The sequence below is a fragment of the Salvelinus alpinus genome, chromosome 2, assembly GCF_045679555.1.
Source record: "Salvelinus alpinus chromosome 2, SLU_Salpinus.1, whole genome shotgun sequence".
In the NCBI taxonomy this organism is placed as follows: Eukaryota; Metazoa; Chordata; class Actinopteri; order Salmoniformes; family Salmonidae; genus Salvelinus; species Salvelinus alpinus.
In genome coordinates, this window is record NC_092087.1 from 102,679,215 (window position 1) to 102,705,170 (window position 25,956).

Below are 25,956 nucleotides of genomic sequence, written 5' to 3' on the forward strand. Positions count from 1 at the left end.
CAGACCAGAGAATCTTGTTTCTCATGGTCTGAGAATCTTTTGGTTGCCTTTTGGCAAACTCTAAGTGGGCTGTCATGTGCCTTTTACTGAGGAGTGGCTTCCGTCTGGCCACTCTACAATAAAGGCCAGACTGGCAGAGTGCTGCAGAGGTGGTTGTCCTTCTGGAAGGTTCTCCCATCTCCTCAGATATGACCAGCCTTTCAAAGCACTTCATGGCTACAGACGTGAGTGCTATGGGTCCGTAGTCATTTAGGTAGGTTACCTTGGTGTTCTTAGGCACAGGGACTATGGTGGTCTGCTTGAAACATGTTGGTATTACAGACTCAGACAGGGAGAGGTTGAACATGTCAGTGACACTTGCCAGTTGATCAGCGCATGCTCGGAGTACACGTCCTGGTAATCCGTCTGGCCCTGCGTTGTGATCTGAGGACCCATGCCAAACCTTTTCAGTCTCCTGAGGGGGAATAGGTTTTGTCGTGCCCTCTTTATATAGCCAAATTATTTTTCACTCTGGAAGCTCCGGTAAACATTGGTTGTAGTGCACTGCTGCCACCACCAGGCCTGGAGTCCATTTTGACTTTGTTGATAGCGAGCTGTGTTAGCTAGCTGTGCGGCTAAAGACGTAGCAGCTAGCTAACTGGCTACCGATCAACCTAGTGTGTGTATTGAACATTCATATTGGATTGTAGCAGCTAGCTATCTGGCTACTGATCAACCTATTGTGTGTATTGAACATTCATATTGGACTGTAGCAGCTAGCTAACTGGCTACTGATCAACCTATTGTGTGTATTGAACATTCATATTGGACTGTAGCAGCTAGCTAACTGGCTACTGATCAACCTATTGTGTGTATTGAACATTCATATTGGACAACCTTACCTATATAGTAGCACCACCACCCATCAGCCCATTAATAATCCTATTCATTTCAAGCCACACTAAGATGTCACCATACTATTCTTTTGAAGCCCCACTATGTAAGACATAAATCATCAGAGTGGGCCTCCAACTTAAATGTAAACAATGGAGCAAATGCATCACATGTGAATATCACTTGATTATCAGAGGGGTGTATTATGACATCAGATAGAACTACTCAGACATTCCAAATATCACTTGATTATCAGAGGGGTGTATTATGACATCAGAACTACTCAGACATTCCAAATCAGGCTTCATCCATATCATGAAGGTGGATATTGATCCAACCATTTCAAAAGTAATGACCGGGCTGATGGAAACAGGATATGCCTGTACACTTTTATAAATGCCGACAGACGATTTGTTAGTTCGTTTGACATGGTGGGGTCTTTTTGTGTCAGTGAAAATGTATAAACGAGAAATGGCAGCATTAATCCTTTATGCGCAAATATTGATTTAATAACGATCATATTAGTTAACTTGGAGTCAACGCGATATGTTGTGTGTGTAACAGTATAACTTTAAACCGTCCCCTCGCCCCGACACGGGCGCGAACCAGGGACCTTCTGCACACATCAACAACAGTCACCCACGAAGCGTCGTTACCCATCGCTCCACAAAAGCCGCGGCCCTTGCAGAGCAAGGGGCAACACTACTTCTAGGTTTCAGAGCAAGTGACGTAACTGATTGAAATGCTAGTAGCGCGTACCCGCTAACTAGCTAGCCATTTCACATCCGTTACACTCACCCCCCTTTCAACCTCCTCCTTTTCCGCAGCAACCAGTGATCCGGGTCAACAGCATCAATGTAACAGTATAACTTTAGACCGTCCCCTCTCCCCGACACGGGCGCGAACCAGGGACCCTCTGCACACATCAACAACTGACACCCACGAAGCGTCGTTACCCATCGCTCCACAAAAGCCGCGGCCCTTGCAGAGCAAGGGGCAACACTACTTCTAGGTTTCAGAGCAAGTGACGTAACTGATTGAAATGCTAGTAGCGCGTACCCGCTAACTAGCTAGCCATTTCACATCCGTTACATGTGGTCCTCCCTCTACGACTTGGGAACCCATGCAGTTTATTAGGCTACAGATGAAATAAGTTATGAACTTCACAGGGTGGTGAAACTGCATGTGATGAGCTTGATGCTCCTTTCCAATACATTTTGATGGTCTTACTCTGGTGACATGATGATCGATGCTTGGTTACCATTTGACAAATAAAATAATATCTCTCTTATCCATAATAATCTCATCATGTAGGTAGCCTACCAACACTGTATCTGTGTGCTGCAGGCTACAGTGCACGAGACAAGAGCACGTTTTCTATTTTAAGCAAGTTTTTAAAACCATCAGTGGAGTTGAAAATGTGATGGAAACCAATTTAACTTTTTTTTTCATTCGGTACATGGGAATTTAACAGGAAACGTTATTCTTCTTGTGCACTACGCCATAACGCAAAGCCTTTTATCCACAATAAGTCTGTTTGATGCAAACATTTCTGATGGGAAAATGTGTATATTGTTTTATGCAGATTTGAGAATATTCACATGGAAATCTGGCGCAAATTGCATGGAAACTTAGCTACTAAGGTGGATATTGATCCAACACCTGCCACGTATTCAAACCAGCCCACTGGGCACAGACGTGTTGACCGTCTAGTTTCTCTTTACATTTCTTTGAGTCGTCAACTAAAGTGAATTCAACATGAAATCAACACAAAATGTCACCTGTCATTGGATTTAGGTTGCCAGTTCGGTAAAAAATAAAAAAATACCTGATGTTCATGGCTTTTTACATATCGAATCAGTTTTCCACATTAATCAAACATCATCACATAGATTTGTTTTGTTGAAATGACGTGGAAACAAAGTTTATTCAACCAGTGGGAGGCTTGTAAATGCCCCCAGGAAAGGAAAACAAAGAACTCTTCATTGAGACAATGATAAACAGCAATCTGTGGGAGAGTTGTGGTGGATATTATAAAATAAGGATCTGCTGGAGTCCAAGTCAAACCAAGATTCTTTATTTCTGAGCTCAGAGAGAATAACAGTTACACAGCGCAGTGTAGACAGTCTGAATTCCTGAAGCATTGGGTGATGAGCACATATCTTTATAGTTTCCTGTTCCTGGGAGGGACTTTATTCATACAAGGATGCAGGTGCAAACTGGTTTGCAACGCAGGATGATACTCCCAAGAACAGGAGATTATAATAGGTCAGTTTCACAAGGTTAGTCTGTGGTGGTTAATTTCTGTATTACCAAATGAGGAGAGACAAACTTCACACACCAATCAGAGTTATACTTAAACTACATTTTTAATAATAAGATCTTTGCAATGACTTTCAACAATTCACTATTTCTAATGAACCGTTGAGAGTGGCAACACAATGGCTACTGAGATCTTTTATAGCAAAGATCCACCCCCTAGTCGACATAACAAACCACAGATATTAGGAACAGTTCACAAAGTGAGACTTTATAATGAGAAAGGAGTATCCCGTAGCCAGATAGCATTCGCTATATTTTATCATTCAGTTTGGTCCCTAAGACGAGGTTCTAATCTCTTTCCTGGTACTTCATAGCACAAAAACACCAACTCATCCAATGGCATAACTCAATTGTCAACTCTAGATACTCCCATCTCAAGTAAAACCCCTTCTTGACCCCACTCCTGGACAAGCTCACTGAGGGGAGTGAGCCTCTAGGTCATACACTATCCCAGGATAAGTGCAACATCAGAGAGGACATACAATGGTTCCAGACACTGCCATACACCTCCCCCCAATGCCAAAGGAGGGAGTGACTTGCGCACAGACATTGTGGAAACCAGTAATTGGTTCCCCATTAATCACACCATCCCTTTACATAGTTTAACAGATACATTCACATATGAAGACAATGTTCCCTCCTGTCCTCTTCCCTTCCTGATATTCTGCATAGCACCAGGGACATGTGAAAGACAAGCCTGACCTCTCCCCTCTCTGGGCCCCAGATGACTGAGCCCCAGCTGAGGGAAGAAGTGCAACTGCCATCACCAGAGTCCGAAGGGATACATTCTAATAACAAGTATATCACCTCAGCATATTATGCAGATAAGACATTTTAATTATCTATGTTACCCAACTAATTCTGATTCATCCACCACAAGTCACATACTCAGATATATGGACACATACAATTAACATTTTGCATTACAGAGTCTGTGAACATTTTCATTTCATTAAATCATCAGTGGGCCAACAATGTAAATGTACACAACGGAACAAATGCATCACATCCAAATATCACTTGATTATCTGCAGTGCTGGAGGAATGACACACAGATAAACACACACACAGTGTCAGAGTTTAAAAAAGGACCATTTAAAACAGAAGGAATCTGACCTACTCTATATTCAAACTCCATATTAAATTCATGTTTAATATGCAAATATAACATACAAATATATGTTTTAGTATACTTTGTACAATTCAAGTTCATATGGTAAAAACAGGTAATCATTATCAGTCAACAATATAAGACAGCAAGTCCCCTGTGTGTATTCTCTCATGCCATTTCAGCTCCCCCAGCTGGTTGAAACACTTTCCAAATTGGGAGCAATGGTAAGGCTTCTCCCCTGTGTGTATTCCTTCATGCCGTTTCAGCTTCGCCGCCTCTCTGAAACCCTTTCCACATTGGGAGCAGTGTTAAGGCTTCTCCCGTGTGTGTATTCTCTCATGCCGTTTCAGATCCGCAGGCCGGCTGAAATCCTTTCCACACTGGGAGCAGCGGTAAGGCTTCTCCCCTGTGTGTATTCTCTCATGTTGTTTCAGGTTCCCTAACTTGTTAAAACACTTTCCACACTGGGAGCAGTGGTAAGGGTTCTCACCTGTGTGTATTCTCTCGTGTTCTTTCAGGTTCCCTAACTGGTTAAAACACTTTCCACACTGGGAGCAGTGGTAAGGCTTCTCCCCTGTGTGTATTCTCTCATGGTTTTTCAGGTTCCCTAAATTGGTAAAACTCTTTCCGCACTGGGAGCAGTGGTAAGGCTTCTCCCCTGTGTGTATTCTCTCATGCCGTTTCAGCTTCGCAGGCCGGTTGAAACCCTTTCCACACTGGGAGCAATGGTAATGCTTCTCCCCTGTGTGCATTCTCTCATGCCATTTCAGCTCCCCCGGCTGGTTGAAACACTTTCCACACTGGGAGCAGTGGTAAGGCTTCTCCCCTGTGTGGATTCTCTCATGTTTTTTCAGGTGTGCTATAAATTTAAAACACTTTCCACACTGGGGGCAGTGGTAAGGCTTCTCCCCTGTGTGGATTCTCTCATGTTTTTTCAGGTGTGCTATAAATTTAAAACCCTTTCCACACTGGGGGCAGTGGTAAGGCTTCTCCCCTGTGTGTATTCCTTCGTGCCGTTTCAGCTTCGCCGCCTCGCGGAAACCCTTTCCACATTGGGAGCAGTGGTAAGGCTTCTCCCGTGTGTGTATTCTCTCATGTCGTTTCAGGTCCCTTAACTGGTTAAAACACTTTCCACAGTGGGAGCACTGGTGTCGTCTTGCTGGTTTGGACGTCCCTGGCTCTGGTTCCTCTGAGTCTGGTCTTTCTCCTGCCAAAGACAGTGTTTTAAAAAAAAAATAGAGACCTGAATGAAACCTCCACATGATAAAACAACCTTGCTACGAGGGTAAATCCTGAATCAGATCTCTCAATAACCTGAGGCCAGTTAACAATCTTTGTGTGATTTTAAAACAAATGTTGTAGAGCATCCTGGTAATTACTGATATGTTTACATTACTTATTTTATTCATCCTGTTTTACAAGTCAGAACACAAAAAACTAGACAGTTCTATGACACTAACATCGCTGGATTCCTATCAGCAGGTGGTTCTAAATATATAACCTTCATAGTTGTATGATACAGAATGTGACCTATGTGACCTACAAACTTCCTTAAACATAAAATAACTAAATAGGTAATTTTGTGTGATAATCCAAAACTGGTTTTTACGTCGAAGACACAAAGCACATCAGTAACATCTCCCCATTGTTGAAAGGGTTCGACACATGATGTTTAAATGGACCAATTTCTTATTTAGACGTTCACAGATTTCCAAAATTTTGACTATCGCCGATGTCATATTTTGGGTAAAGTAATATTTTGGGTAGATGTTCTTAAAACTGACAGTTGATACAATTAACAAAAATATAAACTCAACATGTAAAGTGTTGGATGTTTAATGAGCTGATAAATTTTTTTTTTTTTTACATCCCTGTTAGCTAACATTTATTCTTTGCCAAGATAATCCATCCTCCTGACAGGTGTGGCATATCAAGAAGCTGATTGAACAGCTTGATTATTACACAGGTGCACCTTGTGCTGGGGATAATAAAAGGCCACTCGAAAATGTGCAGTTTTGTCACACAACAATGCCACAGATCTCTGAGGGAGCGGGCAATTGGCATGCTGACTGCAGGAATGTCCACTGGAGCTGTTGCCAGGGAATTTAATGTACAGTACCAGTCAAAAGTTAGGACTCACCTACTCATTCAAGGGTTTTTCTTTCTTTTTACTATTTTCTACATTGTAGAATAATAGAGAAGACATCAAAATTATTAAAAAACACATGGAATCATGTAGTAACCACAAGTGTTAAACAAATCAAAATATATATTAGATTCTTTAAAAGTAGCCACCCTTTGCCTTGATAGCTTTGCACACTCTTGGCTTTCTCTCAACCAGCTTCACCTGGAATGCTTTTCCAATAGTTGTGAAGGAGTTCCCACATATGCTGAGAACTTGTATGCTGCTTTTGTATGATTGCACTCTGCAATCCAACTCATCCCAAACCATCTCAATTTGGTTGAGGTCGGGGGATTGAGTAGGCCAGGTCATCTGATGCAGCACTCCATCACTCTCCTTCTTGGTCAAATAGCTCTTACACAGCCTGGAGGTGTGTTGACCAAGGTCATTGTCCTGTTGAAAAACAAATGATAGTGGGACTAAGCCCAAACCAGATGGGATGGCGTATCGCTGCAGAATGATGTGGTAGCCATGCTGGTTAAGTGTGACTTGAATAAATAAATCACTGACATTGTCAACAGCAAAGCAACCGCACACCATCACATCTCCTCCTCCATGCTTCACGGTGGGAACCACACATGCGGAGATCATCTGTTCATCTACTCCGCGTCTCACAAAGACATGACGCTCGGAACCAAAAATCTCAAATGTGGACTCATCAGACCCAAGGACAGATATCCACCGGTCTAATGTCCATTGCTCGTGTTTCTTGGCACAAGCAAGTCTCTTCTTATTGGTGTCCTTTAGTAGTGGTTTCTTTGCAGCAATTCGACCATGAAGGCCTGATTCACGCAGTCTCCTCTGAACCGATGATGTTGAGATGTCTGTTGCTTGAACTTTGTGAAGCGTTTATTTGGGCTGCAATTTCTAAGGCTGGTAACTCTAATGAACTTATGCATCAGAAGTAACTCTGGGCTTTCCATTCCTGTGATGGTCCTAAAAGTAATGATGGACTGTTGTTTCTCTTTGATTATTTGAGCTGTTCTTGACATAATATGGACTTCGTCTTTTACCCAACAGGGCTATTTTCTGTATACCACCCCTACCTTGTCACAACACAACTGATTGGCTCAAACACATTAAAACCTGTTATGGCTAGGGGTTCCGCGAGCAGAACGTTTCGACAACATCCGGTGAAATTGCAGAGCGCGAAATTTTTATTGGAAATATTTAACTTTCATGCATTCACAAGTGCTATACACCAAATTAAAGCTTAACTTCTTGTTAATCTAGCCACCGTGTCAGATTTCAAAAAGGCTTTACGGCAAAAGCAAACCATGTGATTATCTGAGGACAGCACCCCATCAAACAAACACATGACAATCATATTTCAACCCGCCAGGCGCGAAACAAAACTCAGAAATAACGATATAATTCATGCCTTACTTTTGAAGAACTTCTTCTGTTGGAACTCCAATATGTCCCATAAACATCACAAATGGTCCTTTGGTTCGATTAATTCCGTCGTTATATCTCCAAAATGTCCATTTATTTGGAACACCGGTTTCAACTCGCCCAACATGACTACAAAATATCTAATAAGTTACCTGTAAACGCTGTCCAAACATTTCAAACAACTTTTCTAATCACACTTCAGGTATTTTAAAAGGTAAATACTCGATAAAATGTAAGATGGAATAAAATGTGTTCAATACCGGATAAAAACAACGTGAAGCGTGTGACCTGGAGCGCGCATCAAAACATTAGAGAGCACTAGGCTGGACCCTCGTTCTGAATAGCCGTACCAAGGTCTAAAGACTGTTGACATCTACTAGAAGCAATAGGAACTGCAACCAAGTGCCACAGAAAAGTGCCACACAAAACCAATTGAAAACAGAGTCAACTCAACAACAAAAAAATCCTCCTGGATGGTTTGTCCTCGGGGTTTCACCTGCCAAATAAGTTATGTTATACTCACAGACACTATTGTAACAGCTTTAGAAACTTTAGAGTGTTTTCTATCCAAATCAGAAATTATATGCATATCCTAGCTTCTGGGCCTGAGTAGCAGGCAGTTTACTTTGGGCACGCTTTCAACCTGGATGTGAAAATACTGCACCCTATCCCAAACTACTTTTAAGGAAAGAAATTCCACACCTTAACTTCTAAAAAGGCACACATGTTAATTGAAATGCATTCAAGGTGACTACCTCATGATGCCACAGTCCTCATTTAAGACTCCATGCTACAGTCCTCCTTTAAGACTCCATAATGTTTCATCATTAGATGCTACAGTCCTCCTTTAAGACTCCATAATGTTTCATCATTAGATGCTACAGTCCTCCTGTAACACTCCATAATGTTTCATCATTAGATGCTACAGTCCTCCTTTAAGACTCCATAATGTTTCATCATTAGATGCTACAGTCCTCCTTTAAGACTCCATAATGTTTCATCATTAGATGCTACAGTCCTCCTTTAAGACTCCATAATGTTTCATCATTAGATGCTACAGTCCTCCTTTAAGACTCCATCATGTTTAGAATGTGTCTGGAAGCGCTACTCTATCTATTCTACTCTTATCCTTTTGGTTTTAATAATATTTAATAATAATAATGTTATACTAAGTAATAACTAACTTTAATAACTAGGGTTAATACCTGCCAGGCGCACCAACAAAATCTTTCTTTACCCCCCTCTAACAATACCGCTACAGAATTAGCATAGTAGGCCATGTAACTGAAGGTAATCTGAAATATTTAGGACTAACTTATTCCTTGCCACCCATTCTGAAACTAACTGCAGCTCTATGTTAAGTGTTGCAGTCATTTCAGTCGCTGTAGTAGCTGACGTGTACAGTGTTGAGTCATCCGCATACATAGACACACTGGCTTTACTCAAATGTCATTCGCATGTTGTTGGTAAAGATTGAAAAAAGTAGGTGCCAAACAGCTGCCCTGGGGAATTCCTGATTCTACCTTGATTTTGTTGTACAGGCTTCCATTAAAGAACACTGTGTTCTGTTAGACAGGTAGCTCTGGGGCAGCAGGTAGCCTAGCGGTTGGAGCGGTAAGCCAGTAACCAAAACATTGCTGGATCGAATCCCCGAGCTGACAAGGTAAAACTCTGTCGTCCTGCCCCTGAACAAGGCAGTCCTAGGCCGTCATTGAAAAAAATAATTTGTTCTTAACTGACTTGCCTAGTTAAATAAAGTTTACATGAAAAAAAAGAAGCTCTTTATCCACAATATAGCAGGGGGTGTAAAGCCATACGTTTTTTTCAGCAGCAGACTACGATCGATAATGTCAAAAGCCGCAATGAAGTCTAACAAAACAGCCCAAACAATATTTCTATCATCATCAACGTCTCTCAGCCAATCAGTCATTTGTAAGTGCTGTGCTTGTTGAATGAACTTCCCTATAAGCTGAAAGTCTATATTTGTTTACTGTAAAATAGCATTGTATCTGGCCAAACACCATTTTTTTTTTTTTTATGTAAGGGTTGGTAACAGGTTGATTGGTCGGCTATTTAAGCCAGTAAAGGGAGCTTTACTATTCTTGGGTAGTGGAATGACTTTAGCTTCCCTCCAAGCCTGAGGGAACACACTTTCTAGTAGGCTTAAATTAAAGATAATGCGAATAGAAGTGGCAATATCGGCCGCTATTATCCTCAATCATTTTCTATCCACGTTGTCAGACACCAGTGACATGTCATTGTTGATTTTTTTACCCAAAATGTAATTTAAGGTGCTCCAAAGCTTTTTACAATCATTCTTCATGTCATTTATCTTTGTTTCATAGTGTAGTTTCTTCTTTTTATTCAGTTTAGTCACATGATTTCTCAATTTGCAATAGGTTTACCAATCAGTTAAACAGCCAGACCTATTTGCCATCTCTGTTGCCTCCCTCTTCATCATACCATTTTTAAATTCCTCATCAATCCACGTGGATTTAACCGTTTTTACAGACATCTGTGGATTAGATGAAGGAGGGGTTGAGGTCAGGACAGATTCTCATCAGGGAGATAAAGGTTTGGTATCCTGTTACCCTCTTTACTCTCTTCCTGTGGAACCATAAGATGTAAGGATTGGAGAGAAGGAGGAGTGTCTTAAGTGAGATATATATCTGGATGGAACAAATGTTGGGATGTCTGAATTACAGATGTACAGAACCTTTGGGAATAATTAAACTTGGTTAAAGCTTCTCTAGTGTCCGTGAGTTATTTACTGTGAAAAAAAGAACCTAACAACATCAACAACATAGGAATCACTACAAAAAAATTGTATGACCTCTTATATAGAACAGTAGGCCCAGCCTTTTGGAACTTTGCTTTTCCTAGATATGGCTACTATATTGTGATCACTACATCCGATGAATTTGGATACTGCTTTCAAACAAATTTCTGCAGCATCAGTAAAGATATGATCAAAATATGTTGATGATATCATTCCTCTACTGTTTGTAACTACCCTGGTAGGTTGATTGATAACCTGAACCAGGTTGTAGGCACTGGTTACAGTTCCAAGCTTTCTCTTGAGTGGGCAGCCTGATCACAGCTTCCCTCCAGCATTAGTTAATTAATTAACAGTGTCTTGAGTTAAGTTTGCCTGTTCTACAGTCTTGTAAAGATAGGGGAGTTGACTGGGACAGAAACCTTTCTAAGGAAAAGGTTTTGTAAAACAAGCACCTAACAACGGATCATTGAAACTTTCTCTCCAAAGCTAACTTTCATCAAGGTTTTATATGATCTATTGGTTTCTCTCTTTTCATTGGCAGAATCCTTTTCCAGTGTTATGATATTCATAACATCCATATCCACCAGTCTATCTTCCTGTCAACTAACAGAACTCTGCTGGTTGTCCTGGTAACAGATACCAGTCTATATTCATGTCAACTAACAGAACTCTGCTGGTTGTCCTGGTAACAGATACCAGTCTATCTTCATGTCAGCTAACAGAACTCTGCTGGTTGTCCTGGTAACAGATACCAGTGGGCAGATCTATTGTATTTGTTCAAACTAAACTACAGCACTTACTTTGATGTGTCAAATCTGATCCTTTCTTCTCTTCTCCTCCTCTCACAGTTCCACTCAGCCCTGTTGTTTTCCTGCAGTCCACCAGCTGCACAGACAACCTCTTCATACCCAGCAGTAAGGTGCTACCGGGAGAGACACGACACGGGGACTCCAGGAGGGTGGAAGGGCTAGCATTGTCCTGGTAACCATAAAGAGGGGACACAGACACATATCATTATGGATGCTGATGATCTGGTGTTCTGATCTGGAGAGACTCTTCTCTGCCTCGTCAGCATCAGGATGTTGTTGAGGCTCCCCAGAGGATCCACAATAGTCATGTCTCTCTCCTGTGTGAATGAGAACATCAAACAGATGGTAAACTTTTGATCTTCTATTGAAATCACAGAGTCTTACAAGAGGCATGAATATGTCTAAAAATCACCCAAAATGGCCACTTTCATCTTGATTTCCTAAAAAAATATTTGTGATGCAAATGTAAAAGGGTTGTTCCACAAAATGGGTGCCTTTTTTGATATTTTAAGTAGAACATATGCACCAATATTGAATGTTAAAAGACTGTTATACTAGATGAGGGGAACTTTAATGTAGACCACATGGAGAATTCAATACATCTAATTGAAAAGTCCCAAAAATATATGAACCAATGGCAGATCGACCCTTTAACAATTCCTACAGTACTGAACAACATATTCAAGTGTAGAACTTCAGTAGAATGCCCCTTAAAAACCCCACATTAGTTCAACAACTGCATAGTTTGTGCCCCTATTTTTAAGACAGTACTCACTGGTGTAAATCGGATCTTCTGTCTCCTCCTTTTTCACTCCCAAAACGTCTTCCTCCTTCACCTTTATTGAGATAGCATCCTCTTCCTCTCTAAAAGGTTCTTTCTCTTCTTTCACTATAACAGCCTCCTCTTCCTCCTTTTTCATTCTGAAAGATTCTTTCTCCATACAGCAGACCCCCTCTTCATTAGCAAGGGAGGAGTAGTTTAGTGAGCTCATTGTCAGGGACGTTAGCTAGCTAGTTAGGTAGCATTAGCGACTAGCCTAGTGCTAGGCTCAGTATCAATCTTTAACAAGTTTGCAAATTGAACAAGCACATTTGGTTAAAGTAAACCAATAGATACATCTACTGAAATGTGTTTAAAACACTGAGATTAGCTAATGTACAATAACATGGTCTAAAGAATCAATCTTTCAGTTTTATGTTGGCTAGCAAGCTACCGAGGTGATTAAAAGAGTATCCGCGTTGTTGATCCTGAAGAAGCGTCCCGTCCAGTCCATTATACGTCACGCAAGAAGCATCACCTGAAAGACGCACATCGCCATCTGCTGACTGGAGTGGGTAACGCAGTTTGGAAACAACAGTTACTACACTTTTTGTATTGGAAAGAACGTCATAATAATTTAACAATAAACTGATATATTTTCTCTTACGTCTTACAAATAATACTTTCCTGTACACAGACGTAGAAGCTTAATATGAATATGTAGATGATAAATAAATACTTATTTGAATAGGTAGTGTGTTAATACACATTTGTGTTAATACTCTGTTCATTTATCACATTCGTTTTTATCTAGATGTGACCATACTATTCCCTTAAAGCCACGCTCTATAAGATACAAATCATCCTGTAAACAACAGAGCAAATGCATCACATGCAAATAGCACTTGAATAGCTGTAGTGCTATACACTGAGTATACAAAACATTAAGAACACCTGCTCTTTCCATGACTTAGACTGACTAAGTGAATCCAGGTGAAAGCTATGATCCCTTATTGATGGCACTAGTTAAATCCAATTCAATCAGTGTAGATGAAGGGGGAGAGACAGGTTAAATAAGGATTTTTAAGCCGCGAGACAATTGAGGCATGGATTGTGTATGTGTATCATTCAGAGGGTGAATTGGGAAGAGAAAATATTTAAGTTACTTTGAACGGGGGATGGTAGTAGGTGCCAGGCGCCCTGGTTTGTGTCAAGAACTGCAACGCTGCTGGGTTTTTCAGCTCAACAGTTTCCCATGTGTACCAAGAATGGTCCACCACCGTAACAGTGCCGTTTAAGATGAGGGATGACCATTTAGTTTTTCATGAGCATGGCCTTATTTTTACTACACCATATTGGATGACTGTCATTCATATTCCATTCACCCAGTTCAATATAACAGCGATAGGTTTAGACCACTACATGATACTCAAATTTAAATTATTATTTGGTGACGTGATTATCTTTAGTATCGTTTTATCTAAAAAAGGATCACTTTTTATATGTTTACCATTTTTATTTTTATGAAAATCACTGAGGAGGAGGGTCCTCCCCTTCCTCCTCTGAGGAGCCTCCACTGCACCCAAAGGACATCCATCCAACTTGACACAATTGTGGAAAGCATTGGAGTCAACATGGGCCAGCATCCCTGTGGAAAGCTTTGGACACCTTGTAGAGCCCATGCCCCAACGAATTGAGGCTGTTCTGAGGGAGAAAGGGGAGGGTTCAACTCCATATTAGGAAGGTGTTCCAAATGTTTGGTATAATCAGTTGATATATCTGCCATTTAGCAGACACTTTTATCCAAAGGGATTTGCAGTCATGTGTGCAAACACTTTACATATGTGTGGTCCCAGGAATCAAACCCACTACCCTGGTTTTAACAAGCACTATACTTTACCAACTGAGCTACAGGACCACAAGGAATGATCAAGGAATGACGGAGATAAACACACACACACAGCCTGAGTTTGAAACATCTAATTTAATCAAAGACGTAACATTGAAACTGACATACTCCATATGTAGTTCAATTCAAATGTTATTTGTCACATTAATACATAAAGTGTAGACCTTACCGTGAAATTCTGAATACAACAGGTGTAGACCTTACCGTGAAATGCTGAATACAACAAGTGTAGACCTTACCGTGAAATGCTGAATACAACAAGTGTAGACCTTATTGTGAAATGCTCCCTGACAAGCCCTTAACCAAAAACACAGTTTTAAGAAAAATGAGTCAAGAAAATATTTCCTGAATAAACTAAAGGAAAAAAAAGTAACACAATAAAAAAAACAATACATAGTTAAAATACAGGGGGTCCATGTATCGAGTCAATGTACTGAGGCACAGTGTAGAGGCAGGTGTTGAAAACAATACAGAGTTAATATACAGGGGGTCCATGTATCGAGTCAATGTACTGAGGCACAGTGTAGAGGCAGGTGTTGAAAACAATACAGAGTTAATATACAGGGGGTCCATGTATCGAGTCAATGTACTGAGGCACAGTGTAGAGGCAGGTGTTGAAAACAATACAGAGTTAATATACAGAGGTCCATGTATCGAGTCAATGTACTGAGGCACAGTGTAGAGGCAGGTGTTGAAAACAATACAGAGTTAATATACAGAGGTCCATGTATCGAGTCAATGTACTGAGGCACAGTGTAGAGGCAGGTGTTGAAAACAATACAGAGTTAATATACAGGGGGTCCATGTATCGAGTCAATGTACTGAGGCACAGTGTAGAGGCAGGTGTTGAAAACAATACAGAGTTAATATACAGGGGGTCCATGTATCGAGTCAATGTACTGAGGCAGTGTAGAGGCAGGTGTTGAAAACAATACAGAGTTAATATACAGAGGTCCATGTATCGAGTCAATGTACTGAGGCACAGTGTAGAGGCAGGTGTTGAAAACAATACAGAGTTAATATACAGAGGTCCATGTATCGAGTCAATGTACTGAGGCACAGTGTAGAGGCAGGTGTTGAAAACAATACAGAGTTAATATACAGGGGGTCCATGTATCGAGTCAATGTACTGAGGCACAGTGTAGAGGCAGGTGTTGAAAACAATACAGAGTTAATATACAGGGGGTCCATGTATCGAGTCAATGTACTGAGGCACAGTGTAGAGGCAGGTGTTGAAAACAATACAGAGTTAATATACAGAGGTCCATGTATCGAGTCAATGTACTGAGGCACAGTGTAGAGGCAGGTGTTGAAAACAATACAGAGTTAATATACAGGGGGTCCATGTATCGAGTCAATGTACTGAGGCACAGTGTAGAGGCAGGTGTTGAAAACAATACAGAGTTAATATACAGGGGGTCCATGTATCGAGTCAATGTACTGAGGCAGTGTAGAGGCAGGTGTTGAAAACAATACAGAGTTAATATACAGAGGTCCATGTATCGAGTCAATGTACTGAGGCACAGTGTAGAGGCAGGTGTTGAAAACAATACAGAGTTAATATACAGAGGTCCATGTATCGAGTCAATGTACTGAGGCACAGTGTAGAGGCAGGTGTTGAAAACAATACAGAGTTAATATACAGGGGGTCCATGTATCGAGTCAATGTACTGAGGCACAGTGTAGAGGCAGGTGTTGAAAACAATACAGAGTTAATATACAGGGGGTCCATGTATCGAGTCAATGTACTGAGGCACAGTGTAGAGGCAGGTGTTGAAAACAATACAGAGTTAATATACAGAGGTCCATGTATCGAGTCAATGTACTGAGGCACAGTGTAGAGGCAGGTGTTGAAAACAATACAGAGTTAATATACAGGGGGTCCATGTATCGAGTCAATGTACTGAGGCACAGTGTAGAGGCAGGTGTTGAAAACAATACAGAGTTAATATACAGGGGGTCCATGTATCGAGTCAATGTACTGAGGCACAGTGTAGAGGCAGGTGTTGAAAACAATACAGAGTTAATATACAGGGGGTCCATGTATCGAGTCAATGTACTGAGGCACAGTGTAGAGGCAGGTGTTGAAAACAATACAGAGTTAATATACAGGGGGTCCATGTATCAATGTACTGAGGCACAGTGTAGAGGCAGGTGTTGAAAACAATACAGAGTTAATATACAGGGGGTCCATGTATCGAGTCAATGTACTGAGGCACAGTGTAGAGGCAGGTGTTGAAAACAATACAGAGTTAATATACAGGGGGTCCATGTATCGAGTCAATGTACTGAGGCAGTGTAGAGGCAGGTGTTGAAAACAATACAGAGTTAATATACAGAGGTCCATGTATCGAGTCAATGTACTGAGGCACAGTGTAGAGGCAGGTGTTGAAAACAATACAGAGTTAATATACAGAGGTCCATGTATCGAGTCAATGTACTGAGGCACAGTGTAGAGGCAGGTGTTGAAAACAATACAGAGTTAATATACAGGGGGTCCATGTATCGAGTCAATGTACTGAGGCACAGTGTAGAGGCAGGTGTTGAAAACAATACAGAGTTAATATACAGGGGGTCCATGTATCGAGTCAATGTACTGAGGCACAGTGTAGAGGCAGGTGTTGAAAACAATACAGAGTTAATATACAGAGGTCCATGTATCGAGTCAATGTACTGAGGCACAGTGTAGAGGCAGGTGTTGAAAACAATATAGAGTTAATATACAGGGGGTCCATGTATCGAGTCAATGTACTGAGGCACAGTGTAGAGGCAGGTGTTGAAAACAATACAGAGTTAATATACAGGGGGTCCATGTATCGAGTCAATGTACTGAGGCACAGTGTAGAGGCAGGTGTTGAAAACAATACAGAGTTAATATACAGGGGGTCCATGTATCGAGTCAATGTACTGAGGCACAGTGTAGAGGCAGGTGTTGAAAACAATACAGAGTTAATATACAGGGGGTCCATGTATCGAGTCAATGTACTGAGGCACAGTGTAGAGGCAGGTGTTGAAAACAATACAGAGTTAATATACAGGGGGTCCATGTATCAATGTACTGAGGCACAGTGTAGAGGCAGGTGTTGAAAACAATACAGAGTTAATATACAGAGGTCCATGTATCGAGTCAATGTACTGAGGCACAGTGTAGAGGCAGGTGTTGAAAACAATACAGAGCTAATATACAGGGGGTCCATGTATCGAGTCAATGTACTGAGGCACAGTGTAGAGGCAGGTGTTGAAAACAATACAGAGTTAATATACAGGGGGTACATGTATCAATGTACTGAGGCAGTGTAGAGGCAGGTGTTGAAAACAATACAGAGCTAATATACAGGGGGTCCATGTATCGAGTCAATGTACTGAGGCACAGTGTAGAGGCAGGTGTTGAAAACAATACAGAGTTAATATACAGGGGGTCCATGTATCGAGTCAATGTACTGAGGCACAGTGTAGAGGCAGGTGTTGAAAACAATACAGAGTTAATATACAGGGGGTCCATGTATCAATGTACTGAGGCACAGTGTAGAGGCAGGTGTTGAAAACAATACAGAGTTAATATACAGGGGGTCCATGTATCAATGTACTGAGGCACAGTGTAGAGGCAGGTGTTGAAAACAATACAGAGTTAATATACAGAGGTCCATGTATCGAGTCAATGTACTGAGGCACAGTGTAGAGGCAGGTGTTGAAAACAATACAGAGTTAATATACAGAGGTCCATGTATCGAGTCAATGTACTGAGGCACAGTGTAGAGGCAGGTGTTGAAAACAATACAGAGTTAATATACAGGGGGTCCATGTATCGAGTCAATGTACTGAGGCAGTGTAGAGGCAGGTGTTGAAAACAATACAGAGCTAATATACAGGGGGTCCATGTATCGAGTCAATGTACTGAGGCACAGTGTAGAGGCAGGTGTTGAAAACAATACAGAGTTAATATACAGGGGGTCCATGTATCAATGTACTGAGGCAGTGTAGAGGCAGGTGTTGAAAACAATACAGAGCTAATATACAGGGGGTCCATGTATCGAGTCAATGTACTGAGGCAGTGTAGAGGCAGGTGTTGAAAACAATACAGAGCCAATATACAGGGGGTCCATGTATCGAGTCAATGTACTGAGGCACAGTGTAGAGGCAGGTGTTGAAATAGAAAACATACAGCTTTATACAGTTTGATTTAATGTGGCTTAATGACCTAAAGCACAATTATTACAGCTTGTCTACAGACTGAAGTCTACGGGCTACCAGTATAGGGTTTCCGGGTGGCGCAGTGGTCTAGGGCACTGCATCGCAGTGCTAGCTGTGCCACCAGAGTCTCTGGGTTCGCGCCCAGGCTGGGCTGGGTTCGCGCCCAGGCTCTGGAGCAGCCGGCCGCAACCGGGAGGTCCGTGGGGCAACACACAATTGGCATAGCGTCGTCCGGGTTAGGGAGGGTTCGGCCGGTAGGGATATCCTTGTCTCAGTATGTAAAAATGTAATAAAATGTATGCACTCTACTGTAAGTCGCTCTGGATAAGAGCGTCTGCTAAATGACTAAAATGTAAATGTAAAAAAAGTGTTCGAGCAGAATGTGTGTTCTCTCATGAACTTTAAGTAGCTTATATTTGATGTGAAATATTCCTTTCGAGATGATGCTAACTTCTCTCACCCAGTGGCATATGGGCTATTTAGGTGAGTGTTGCTGTTGCCACATGAAGCAGTGCCCGCTTTGTTTAAGGACAGATAGGACGTGGACAGATAGGGCTCTACCTTTGTAGAGCACATGCCCCTTTGCCCTTACAGTCTCTGAAGTGCCCTTTTGGGTGGTGGTATAATCTGTATTCATTTTTTCTCAGAGTTATTCTATATTCACTGTCTGCAAGTCGTCGTTAAATTTGCCTCAGTGATTTGTATTTTCCTTCAACTTTCTGAAGAGGAAAAAGCCCTGAAATCCCCCTGTCTGAGTGTATTTGTCTACCACTATGTTTAGCTGTTAGCGATGATGCTAATGACAACCATCTTCTGGTTGATAGAAAAGCTTTCCCCAAAACCTTGTCAATTAAATGTTAACTACAAAGTAGTCTATGCCTACCTGGCAGAATTATATCATGATTATTTGCATCAATCCAGTTGTGATTTGTTCAGCAAACTCTGCAATCACATGTGTGCTACAGAGACACCACCAACCAAGCAAGGCTCTTGCTGGTGCCACTTGAATTAAAGGGGATCTACACACAAAAATGAAAATTTCTTCGATTTTTCTCAGACTTCAAAAGTGGTCTCCTGATGTGGTTTAAGTATTATTGTGGACTTAGAACATCCAATTCTGTTGTTATTCTATTAACAGTGTGATTTAGAGAGCGAGAAACAGAAAAACAGGGACATCAAACCTGGAAAAACTAAACGGAGAAAATGGAATTAGGTTTAAAAAAAATAAGAAAAGAAAACGGATTTGAAAGGGCCCTAAATATTCTATACATTTTTTCTCATTACTGGATTATCTAGGGATAGTGTAGAGTAACAGCTGTATCCTGAAGTGACCTTTAACCTCCCTGCTCCTCAATACTTCTTCCACTGGATCAAAGCTTCAGCCAAGTAGGATACATGATAGTGGCAACACATGGAGTTGGGTTGGATATAGTCATGGTAGGATACATGATAGTGGCAACACATGGAGCTGGGTTGGATATAGTCATGGTAGGATACATGATAGTGACAAAACATGGATGGGTTGTCATGGTAGGATACATTGAGTGGCAAGATGTTCTTTACCATTCGGCCATCAGATTTGCCACCAATGCTCCTTATAGGACACCTCACTGCACTCTATACTCCTCTGTAAACTGGTCATCTCTGTATACCAGTCGCAAGACCCACTGGTTTAATGCTTATTTATAAAACCCTCTTAGGCCTCACTCACCCCTATCTAAAATATCTACTGCAGCCCTCATCCTCCACATACAACACTCGTTCTGCCAGTCACATTCTGTTAAAGGTCCCCAAAGCACACACATCCCTGGGTCGCTCCTCTTTTCAGTTCGCTGCAGCTAGCGACGGGAACAAGTTGCAAAAAACACTCAAACTGGACAGTTTTATCTCCATGTCTTCATTCAAGGACTCAATCATGGACACTCTTACTGCCAGTTGTGGCTGCTCCGCGTGATGCATTGTTTTCTCTACCTTCTTGCCTTTGTGCTCTTGTCTGTGCACAATAATGTTTGTACCATGTTGTGTTGCTACCATGTTGTGTTGCTACCATGTTGTTGTTATGTGGTGTTGCTACCATGTTGTGCTGCTGCCATGTTGTGTTGCTACCATGTTGTTGTTATGTTGTGTTGCTACCATGTTGTTGTCATGTGGTGTTGCTACCATGTTGTGCTGCTGCCATGTTGTGTTGCTACCATGTTGTTGTTATGTGGGGTTTCTACCATGTTGTTGTCACGTGGTGTTTCTACATGTAATAATAACAACATGTGTGATTTATATAAAGTTCTTTAGTAATAAAACTTTAGTGACATAATTTAGTATTTAATATGACATAGTAAACTTTAATAATTGTAATATGTATGTTTAAATGACTGTACTAAAGTTTTTGAATAAAATAAAAAGGTTTGAAATAAAATGTAATTTACCTTCAAAGAATTTAAATCTCTCTCTCTTTCTCTCCCTCTGTCTCTCCTTGGCTGGGAATGTTAAGGGTCAAGAAGTTGTGAATCTAGGGGGGCTCTTGCACACAGGGGAACTATATGTACACCAAATAACTAACAACCTGGACCCCCAGGTGTCTTTAAAACATATGTTTTACTAACAACCTAAACAGATCACTTTTACCCTTTCAAAAATAGTTATAGGGGAGATGTCCGGGGGATGTCTCTGTCTTTGAAAGGGTCATTGTAATATTAAGATGTCCCCTTTACTGATGACCTAAACAGATACATCTTACCCCCCATAAAATAGTGTCCGAGGGATGTCTCAGTCAACCCCCCCAAAAATGCCCCAGAGGCCGCACACCATCCTCTTTGAAAGGGTCATTGTACTCTTTAACTATGCTTCCTTTACTGACGACCTAAACAGATCACTTTTACCCTTAAAAAAAAATAGTTGTCAGCTATCCAGATGTAATGGTCAAGAGGTTGTGAACCTAGAGGGGCCCTTGAACACATGTTGTGTTGAGGTACACATATGTTTCTTGTTTATGAAGGAATAAATGATTGACAGGATATAGACCACAAAACAACAAAAAAAGATAACTGTATTCTTAACGATGTGCCCTTTACTAATGACTTAAACAGATAATTTTACTCCATGAATAACCTTTTGCTGCAGGGGGCTAAATCAGGGGCCTTCAATGCTGCAGAAATGTTTTGGTACCCTTCCCCAGATCTGTGCCTCAACACAATCCTGTCTCGGAGCTCTACGGACAGTTCCTTCAACCTCATGGCTAGGTTTTTGCTCTGATCTGCACTTTCAACTGTGGGACCTTATATAGACAGGTGTGTGCCTTTCCAAATCATGTCCAATCGATTGAATTTACCACAGGTGGACTCCATTCTAGTTGTAGAAACATCTCAAGGATGATCAATGGAAACAGGATGCACCTGAGCTCAATTATGAGTCTCATATAGCAAAGGGTCTGAATACTTATGTAAATAATTTTTTTGTGTTTAAAACATTTGCAAAAATGTATAAAAAACTTGTTTCCGCTTTGTCATTATGGGGTATTGTGTGTAGATTGCTGAGGAAATTGTTTAATTTAATACATTTTTTAATAAGGCTGTAACATAACAAAATGGGGAAAAGTCAAGGGGTCTGAATACTTTCCAAAGAAACTGTAAGTGATTGAGGAGAGAGCATAATTGCTATATTCTAATTAAAATCATTGACCCATAAGGGAACATATGACCAAAGCAATGCGTGACCCATACAGAATTAAAAAAATATTAATCTCAATGAGAAATATAACCAAAGAGAAATATAACCAAAGACATGAAAACTGGTAGGGAACATTGTATTTAGCTAGGATTTCATATGGCCATGAAGGTTACTGAGAATAACAATAGACAATAGTTAATGTTGCTAGTTTAAGATGTTTTTTATTTTGACGTGGAAACAATGTTTATTGGAAAGTAAAACAAAGAAGTCTTCATTGAGACAATGATAAACAGCAATCCGTGGGAGAGTTGTGGTGGATATTATAAAATAAGGATCTGCTGGAGTCCAAGTCAAACCAAGATTCTTTATTTCTGAGCTCAGAGAGAATAACAGAGTTTGGTATTTTATTAGGATCCCCATTAGCTGTTGCAAAATCAGCAGCTACTCTTCCTGGGGTCCACACAAAACATGACACATAATACAGCACATCAATAGACAAGAACAGCTCAAGGACAGAACTACATACATTTTGTAAAAGGCACACGTAGCCTACATATCAATGCATACACACAAACTATCTAGGTCAAATAGGGGAGAGTGGTTGTGCCGCGAGGTGTTGCTTGGTCTGTTTCTTGAAACCAGGTTTGCTGTTTATTTGAGCAATATGAGATGGAAGGAAGTTCCATGCAATAAGGGCCCTATATAATACTGTATGCTTTCTTGAATTTGTTCTGGAAACTTGGGGACTGTGAAAAGACCCCCGGTGGCATGTCTGGTGGGATAAGTGTGTGTGTCAGAGCTGTGTGTAAGTTGACTTGTAAGAACTTTGATGATATCTGTACATTATAGGAGCACCTGTGATGACAAAAGTACAATGATTCATGTTTTGCTTTAGCTTGAGATTAAGAATCAGTGGTTGACACCTTGCAAGTGAATGAAAAGGTAAACTGTACAAAGTCAGATGTCTGTCTGTTGAAACTATATTTTAGGTAACAGATGGATAAAGGGAACTAAGAGTTCCTGTTGATACTATGTTCCAGTCTTACTTCCAGTCTTACATGATAGCAATAAGGGGAAGAGTGATTGGGAAACTAACTGCCAATAACGCAATAAGCTGAACTCCTCCTCGCAGAGACATCTTTGTATTAGCAACTATTAATTATGAGCTTATATGGTATTAAAGTTAAGGGACATCACCCTGGGCGGGGTGATCCTCAGTAGGGGATAAAAAGGGAAAACACAGTCTTTTGAACTGAGTGTCTTGCTTGCAAATTTCTGAGTGTAAACTCCGGGGCGCAATCCTTATTAAACAAACTAACCTCTGATCAAATAAGTTTTCCTGTGGTATCTTGTGTGCTTCTCCCCGTTGTGTATTATCTCATATTGGTTGAGGTTGCTTTTCTGGTTTGAACTCCTTCCATACCGGGAGCAGTGTTAAGGCTTCTCCCCTGTGTGAATTTTCTCATGAGTTTTTAGGTGTCCTGTCCGGGCAAAACTCTTTCCACATTGGGAGCAGTGGTAAGGCTTCTCCCCTGTGTGTATTCTCTCATGTCTTTTCAGATCCCCTGACCGGTTGAAACACTTTCCACACTGTGAGCAGTGGTAAGGCTTTTCAACTGTATGTATTCTCTCATGTTGTTTCAGGTTCCCTAACTGGTTAAAACACTTGCCACACTGCAAGCAGTGGTAAGGCTTCTCCCCTGTGTGTATTATCTCATGTTTTTTCAGACCCCCTGACCGGCTGAAACACTTTCCACACTGGGAGCAGTGGTAAGGCTTCTCCCCTGTGTGTATTCTCTCATGTTTTTTCAGATCCCCTGACCGGTTGTAACACTTTCCACACTGGGAGCAGTGGTAAGGCTTCTCCCCTGTGTGTATTCTCTCATGAGCTTTCAAGTTCCTTAAATGGCTATAACTCTTTCCACACTGGGAGCAGTGGTAAGGCATTTCCCCTGTGTGTATTCTCTCGTGTATTTTTAGATCCCATGACCAGTTGAAACACTTTCCACACTGGGAGCAGTGGTAAGGCTTCTCACCTGTGTGTATTCTCTCGTGTTTTTTCATGTTCCAAAACTGGTTAAAACACTTTCCACACTGGGAGCAGTGGTAAGGCTTCTCACCTGTGTGTATTCTCTCGTGTTTTTTCATGTTCCAAAACTGGTTAAAACTCTTTCTACACTGGGAGCAGTGGTAAGGCATTTCCCCTGTGTGTATTCTCTCATGTTTTTTTAGATCACGAGACCAGTTGAAACACTTTCCACACTGGGAGCAGTGGTAAGGCTTCTCACCTGTGTGTATTCTCTCGTGTGTTTTCAGGTTCCCAAACTGGTTAAAACACTTTCCACACTGGGAGCAGTGGTAAGGCTTCTCACCTGTGTGTATTCTCTCGTGTGTTTTCAGGTTCCCAAACTGGTTAAAACTTTTTCCACACTGGGAGCAGTGGTAAGGCTTCTCCCCTGTGTGTATTATCTCATGTTTTTTTAGATCCCCTGAGCAGCTGAAACACTTTCCACACTGGGAGCAGTGGTAAGGCTTCTCCCCTGTGTGTATTATCTCATGTTTTTTTAGATCCCCTGAGCAGTTGAAACACTTTCCACACTGGGAGCAGTGGTAAGGCTTCTCACCTGTGTGTATTCTCTTGTGTTTTTTCAGGTTCCCTAACCGGTTAAAACACTTGCCACACTGGGAGCAGTGGTAAGGCTTCTCCCCTGTGTGTATTCTCTCGTGTTTTTTCAGATCCCCTGACCGGTTAAAACTCTTTCCACACTGCGAGCAGTGGTAAGATTTCTCCCCTGTGTGTATTCTCTCATGTCGGTACAGGTCAGTTAACTGGTTAAAACACTTTCCACAGTGGGAACATTGGTGTCTTCTTGTTGGTTTGGACGTCCCTGGTTCCTCTGAGTCTGGTCTTTCTCCTGCCAAAGACAGTGTGTTTAAAAAAAAAGAGACCTGAATGAAACCTCCACATGATAAATTGGCCTTGCTACGAGGGTAAATCCTAATCAGATCGCTCAATAACCTAAGGCCAGTTTTAACAATCTTGGTGTGATTTTAAAACAAATGTAGTTTCCTGGTAATTACTGATAATGTTTACATTACTTATTTATTCATTCTGTTTTTCAAGTCAGAACACAAAAAACTAAACCGTTCTAGGACACTCAAGACACAGACGTCGCTTAATTCCAATCGAGCAGGTGGTTCTAAATATATAACTTTCATAGCTGTATGATACAGAATGCGACCTACAGTCGTGGCCAAAAGTTTTGAGAATGACACAAATATTAATTTCCACAAATTTTGCTGCTTCAGTGTCTTCAGATATTTTTGTAAGATGTTACTATGAAATACTGAAGTATAATTACAAGCATTTCATAAGTGTCAAAGGCTTTTATTGGCAATGACATGAAGTTGATGCAAAGAGTCAATATTTGCAGTGTTCACCCTTATTTTTCAAGACCTCTGCAATCCACCCTGGTGTCAATTAACTTCTGGGCAAAAACATCCTGACTGATGGCAGCCCATTCTTGCATAATCAATGCTTGGAGTTTGTCACTTATCACTTTTGCCTTATGGCAAGCTGCTCCTTCATGCTGGAAAAGGCATTGTTCGTCACCGAACTGTTGCTGGATGGTTGGGAGAAGTTGCTCTTGGAGGATGTGTTGGTAGCATTCCTTATTCATGGCTGTGTTCTTAGGCAACATTGTGAGTGAGCCCACACCCTTGGCTGAAAGCAACCCCACACATGAATGGTCTCAGGATGCTTTACCGTTGTCATGACACAGGACTGATGGAAGCGCTCACCTTGTCTTCTTCGGACAAGCTTTTTTCCAGATGCCCCAAACAATCGAAAAGGGGATTCATCAGAGAAAATGACTTTACCCCAGTCCTCAGCAGTCCAATCCCTGTACCTTTTGCAGAATATCAGTCTGTGTGCAGATGCACTCACACCTGCCTGCTGCCAT

General features: G+C 41.2%; 1 protein-coding gene and 1 pseudogene across 1 annotated transcript in view; both read right to left on the minus strand.

Moving 5' to 3' along the window:
• Positions 1-25,956, minus strand: part of LOC139547314 (S-antigen protein-like) — a 63,665-nt gene that overhangs the window by 8,483 nt on the left and 29,226 nt on the right. The gene's annotated exons all lie outside the window — the stretch shown is intronic.
• On the minus strand, positions 2,935-25,956 carry LOC139552051 (zinc finger protein 107-like; annotated as a pseudogene).